The 6,347-nt window shown below is 40.2% G+C and overlaps 1 long non-coding RNA gene across 1 annotated transcript in view; it reads left to right on the forward strand.

The window, feature by feature from the left end:
* Nucleotides 1–5,919, forward strand: part of LOC117934713 — a 14,148-nt gene extending 8,229 nt beyond the window's left edge. Inside the window, exons 2-3 of the long non-coding RNA XR_004654553.1 lie at nucleotides 3,247–3,255; nucleotides 5,907–5,919. This is a non-coding gene — a long non-coding RNA (uncharacterized LOC117934713). The remainder of the gene's footprint in view (nucleotides 1–3,246; nucleotides 3,256–5,906) is intronic.
* The last annotated feature ends 428 nt before the right edge of the window (nucleotides 5,920–6,347 follow it).

Genomic DNA, 6,347 nt, shown 5'->3' on the forward strand with positions numbered 1-6,347 from the left:
CCCCCCCCCCACCCTTTCATTCTATGATCTTACTCGGCAGGCCAAAGCAACAGAGCTGTCTGAAAGGTAGAGAATGAGAGGAGAGAGAGACAACACAGCAGGATAAGTGCCAATTCACGTTCAACTGAAAAAAAGTAATGAAAATATTTCAGTGCCAACAGCTCCTTCTCTTCATTGACTGCTGTAGCTGCAGTTTGTCCAATGGCAGTTGTATTTTTTGCTCTCTAATGGCTGCAGCGTATAGTTAATATCGCTGAAATTAAAAATGATTGAAGTAGACCCGAGAAATTTAATTCCCAGCATGACTACAGATGAACAAAATAACAATGCAGAGCTGCAGACATGTGTGTTGATTCTCAGTGGGATCTAAATGACTGACTTTACATATTTTCAGTTAATTGTTTCATTGTTCATAAAAAACATTGCATATTGAGCTTTTTATGGGTATACAAGTGCAGACGACTCCACACTTTAAATGGAAACTACAATTTAATAGAAGGGTTTAGCTCTGACCATCTACTAAAATATCCCCTGATTGTGTAACAATGAATATTGGGGGGGATGTGGAGATTAAAAGTAGCGATGCCAACAAGTTAAATTATGGTAGGATCCAGTTTTACAGAAGCTTGAGCCTTACAAGATTACTTTATTTTATATGAATCAAAATTTGGGTCAGGGTTTGGGCCACAAACATACACACGTTGGGATCAGGAGCATCTCCTGGGTTTTTTTCTTAACTTCACACAGTTTTCCTGAACAAGTGTACTGTGAGCCCTCTGAATGGTGTACAGTAGAACACAAGTTGGAAAGTGGAAAATTGGTGTAACGCTTTTTTCTTCTCTCTTATTCTCTTTCTTTTCTGTGCTTCATTTGTGTATGTTAAGGTGAATTTGCTGCCATTAGCTGTATTTCAATATAAGTTTAAATGTTAGAAAAGAAGAGATTGCTGCAGTCTGCTGAGCTCACTGGACTTGATGTTACAATTCAAATGTTATGAAAAAGAATATTTTTAATCTTGCTTCCCTGTTCAAAGCAAACACATTTGTGTACCAATGTTAGCACACAACTTCATGTTGATACCACAAATACATGTTGTACTTGCCGTCAGCTTAGTTCCTCACTGGTGGACTGTTTGATGATGATCATGTTGTAATCTCTGTCTGTCTATTTCATTATACAGAAACTCAAAATATCAATACTGAACAACACACTATACCACTTTGTTGTGTCCTGTATTTGCTTGCCGGATGTGACCCTGGATTGGACCTTCAGCTTGTTGAAATAGTTTTTGAGTGTATTGTTGCAACTGTGACAGCCCCGAGGCTGCAAGTATGTTCAAAATAATCAAAGTTGATGATTCCGCAAGGACACTGCTGCCAAATATGGCCCTGCAAGAAATGTCCAGCAAAACTCCCTCACTGGGATAAAACAGTTACTTCAACACGGTCCAAACAAATGGAGTCTAATTACTGATCAGCTAAGAGCTAGCATCCTGACAGTTCCAATGAATGTTTTAAGACAAGCTGGTGAAGTTTCAGGTACTGGTTTAGTTACATATAGTTAGTATCTTCATGAAACTCAGCTCTCAATGTTCATGATCATTTGGTGAAGGGTGTGTGTCTGAGAGAAAGAATAGTGGTTCTGGTGGTGTGTGTGTGTGTCTGTGTGTCTGGGGGGGGTTATGCAGTCAGGCAGAGAGGTATAGCAAGCTGATGTAGCATCCGAGCTAATTAGAGGATTGCTTTTTTTTTGGCTTGTTCTCACACCAACTCAACCTATATTAATTGATTGGCTGTTTAATGGAAGTGGAGAGGAGGAACGAAAGAGGGAGGAGGAAGAGGAGGAGGAGGTGGAAGAGGAGTGTGCTGGTCTCAGCTAATGGGCCCAGCTCTGGTGTGTAGAGTAAGCATTCTAGTCAAAGATTCAGCACTATAGGACAGATGGAAGGAAAGAAAGCAAGAGAGAAAGGGAGGGAGAGAAAAAGAACAACTCAGATAAGAGATGGAGAAATTAAAAGAGAAGACAACTCTATATATTTATTAATGAACTGCATCATGACACCACAGACGGGAGCTCACATCCACCCTCCAGTGACTATACAGAGTGATATTACTAACTTATCTACAGCTATTATCTAAGTCGATTCTTACAGAGTATGTGATTATTCACTGCCTGTATAGTTACACCTCTAGACATATATATCTATCTGCAGGAGTTTATGACGTTACTTGCAACTTGAAAAACAAGAAAACATCAGCTATGTGTAAACACTACAGCAAAACTGCTCACAGCGTCAGCGGGAAGGGGGTTAAAGGTCATTGACCGGGAGTCAACAGACGGCCAAAGAGAAGGACACTCACACCTGATGCAAGAAGCCATCTTTGAACCACCTGATAACTGACAAATGGTCAATCCTTTCACATAGTGGATGTGAAGGAATTGGCCTATTTCGCGAAGTTACAGAAACTGACGGACAATTCTGACGATGCTAAGTTGTGAAGGGAAGAGGGTTTAGACGATGTCTGACCATCTGAAAAGCCCTTATTGTAATGTGAACTGACTTTATGAATAATATGAATATGAGCATCACCAGCAACAACAATCACGGGGTCAAAGGGCACAAGTATTACTACATCCTACTGTTTTCAGACAGCCTATCTCATGACATTTTGTCAGCTAACCATCAAGTACAAGTTAGCAAATACTGTACTAAACAAGCAGCCCATTTGGTAAAGGTAATGTCTGTGATTCTGGAGAAAGGTTGTTATATTTGAACTCCACACCCAAACAAATACACTCACAGCCTTTCCCCGCCCTGTGCACAACACAAACAGAATAGTCTTGCTTTGTTTGTCTCCCATTTACAGAACCAGGGCTGTGTCTGAACACAGGACAGACAGCGAACTGACTGTGAGGAAATATTCTCTGAATTTGACATTTGAAGTGTTGGATTGGGATGGCAGAATATACTTTCACCGTTACTTTGGGAATCCTTTTCCCCATGCCACAGGTGATGCCTGTTATTTGCCTTGTCTTTTTATATGTGAACATAATATAAACAGCTTGCGATGCATGCACAACAAAACAAAACATGCAACAATGAAATCCCTGTTTCAATACCATGGATATAGTTCCACTCGGCTGGCCATGCCAAGACACTTATTTATCAACGTCATTATCCAATGGTGTCCTCATGAAACACAGTGCTTTTAAGTCGGGGAGCGGAAACTACATACGTTCAATCAGGAAACGCTCGTTCCTTTCTCGGGAGTGTTTTTCCTAAACTCATTTTGGTGACTAAACTTAACTGTCATCGCCACATTACGCTCACTTTTTCTGGCTAAACCCCATGGCCACCGACAGAGTGTCATCTGGCGGTGCCTGTCCCCGGCTCACAGTCACCCATTGGCGCCTAAACAACTGCCGCTGTTAGCCGGCATCCCGGAGCTCTGTAGCAGCTAAATACAACCAGCAACTGCTGCTTGGGGGATAATAATAATTTAGCAGAGGCAGGGATATGTAGACCTGGTGAATCACACCCTGAAAATACAAATAAAAAGGATGACATTAACAGTAAAATATCTAAATGCACAGGTGGGATGAAAAAACTAAATAAAATGAACATTCAAATTAAAGACAGCTGTACATGCTTGCTACCAATTTACAAATTAACATAAATATTTTGAGTTGTGACCAAAACAATAATTTAGACTAATTTAACATGAAACTATTAAAACATGACTGGAAGACGAAGCAGAAAAAGATCAGAAGGGCCAGAAATGTATCTGATATGATGGTAGTCAAATATTATAGAATTCTATCCAGGTTTTGTTTGTTATATCCAAAGTGCTCACATTTTATCGAATTATTCTATGCGCAACACTTATTGGCTTAACGCTGAAATGTCTACAAACACAAACGCTTACAATTTAGTTGATGCTTTATGACTACACATTAAACTAGTTTTCACCAAAACAATGCAAGAACTTAAAAATCAACATAAAATGATAATCTATTCCATTTTTGGAAATAATCTTCACTAATGTGTTAGGGAGTGGCATCTTTGGAAGAGAGAGAGAGAGAGAGTGAGGCAGAGAGAGAAAGACCATGCAGCATTACTTTATCTACTGACAAAATGCAGAGCAGTCTTGCCTAAAATCATGAGTAAATATAATATAAAACCCCCTCACAGGCTAAACCAAGATCCAAACTCTGTCGAGAGAAAAACCCAGAATGCTCATTTCAGTGCAGCACAATATGTGGCAACCTGCCAAAGCCTGAGGGACGGCCAACGGAAAGGCAAGTCAAGCACGTCAAGCCCATATGTCTCAGGATGTCTAATACCCACCGAGGGGCTGTGATAGCCATCCAGTTGGATAATAGTTAAATTTACAGGGGAATCAACCCAAATAAGACTAACAGTAGGCTTTGTTTGGTTTACCCTTTCACTCTGGGCATGGTTTTGTTCTAGAGAGGCCTTTTGAAAACAGTGTGTTAAGGGTAAATATGACTCTGCAGCAGCGATGAAGCCAGTAAAGATGTCTGCTGGAGGATCAGCTAATTAGGGAAACAACAAACAGGCTGAAAGAGAGCTACCTGAGAGCAGAAACATTCAGAAACAAGTTAAAGTAAAGAGCCTGCCAAGTTTCCTGGTCACCCATCTATCCACACACATCTACCAGTGAGAACATTTGTTTAGTCACCAGACAAAAATCAACTCTTTTCCTATAATATCCTTCCTTCATGCCATTTTAACAGACCTGCACACTGTTAAAATGTTGTCAGTCTTGATAAAACCCCTCATTCTATTATTACTGTTTCTACGGTTACTTTAGATGATGTGTAACTGGAGGAAGCATCCCGATTAGTCATTTCAAAGAGGCTGTAGTGTGGGAACTGCTGCTCCTCACCATGAGTGAGTGAATTATGACTCCCAATACTCTGATTAAAGAGCACAGTCAGGACGTTGCTGAGATCTACTTCTTTTCCCCTCAATGCATCTTTCTCTCGTTCAAAGTTAGCTCTGTCATTCGGTATAGATGGAGGGTTTAATAGGTCAAGCGTTTTTTTTAAGGATTTCATTAGAGAAGAATAGGGAGAGGAGAGGAGGATGGCTGCAAATAAAGGTGATGAGGCAGAGGAAATTCTTTTTTATTTTATATTTTGTCTACATACAGTAGAGTCTGTTCTAATTTAGATATGTCCTATCTGTTTATAAAAAAGGGTGTGTGTATAGCCTGGGGTGGAGGGGGCTACAACTAGATTTATAATGGCAATAATAAATCCTTGAATCCTTGAAGAGGGAAGGAGCGGGATGACAAAAGGAGAGGATGAAAGTTAGGTAACCAAATTGGGTCAGCTCAGCGTCCAGCTTGAATTAAGCAGACTAACCTCACACTTTGATACAGTCGAGCCTGAGAGAGGCACACTGAGGGACAGAGAGATTTTACTTTACTACACGGTAGTTTAATAAACACCAAATTACAACCAAATTATTAGTATCTTTAGAAAGGTCTTTTGGAGTGGTGAAATGATAGCGTAAAGGCATACATGTCACATGAGGGGGTGGCGCGTGTTAGTACAAACCCCTCTAGAAGCAGAAAAAAGAAGCAGAGGTGAATTATGTTACTGGCTAGGTTAAGCGGGCTGTGTGCCTTCGGTAGACGAGCCCAGGTTAGCTGTAAACATGTGTAACAAAACCAAGGCATCATATACAGACAGTGAATCTGTGCTGTGAATATAATAAACCAATTAAACATTTTACAGCATATTCACGTCCACAGATGCAGCGTTCCACATGAGAAGAAGTAGGACAAAGCATCGTTGATCCCAGTAGTATTTTGTGCTATTTTTCTTTTCTTGACATAAAAGTGTGCCCACAGGTCTGTGTGAATCCGGATTCCCAGAACAGAAGTATCGCCTGTGCGCATTAAGGAAGCTGCAATCAGAACAGGGTCTGTTGAGCTCCGGCCCTTTTCTATCTGGAGCTTTCTAAAACTAAGTGATGCACCAACCACCACCGGCTAACTCCTGACCACATATGTTTGAGGCTTATTCTGTAGACTTAGCACAATTCTTTTAATTCCTGCTAAAACAAGCATGCTTCCAGACATTTTTGATAAGCAATAAAAGGCAGAAAATCCAAGATTGTCTGTCTGACTTTTGTAACTCCCTTTTTGGCAATTGCTCAAAACTCTGGATTATTAACATCAAAAATTCCCACAGTAAAGCCGCTATAATCTTGCTGAGTATGAATTTTTTAAACAATTAAAAAATATCACTGACCAAAACATTCACCAAAGAAGAGAAATTCTGGTTAAATAGTCTGTAAATCTGCACCAAAGCTG

Source organism: Etheostoma cragini, chromosome 2, assembly GCF_013103735.1.
Source record: "Etheostoma cragini isolate CJK2018 chromosome 2, CSU_Ecrag_1.0, whole genome shotgun sequence".
In the NCBI taxonomy this organism is placed as follows: Eukaryota; Metazoa; Chordata; class Actinopteri; order Perciformes; family Percidae; genus Etheostoma; species Etheostoma cragini.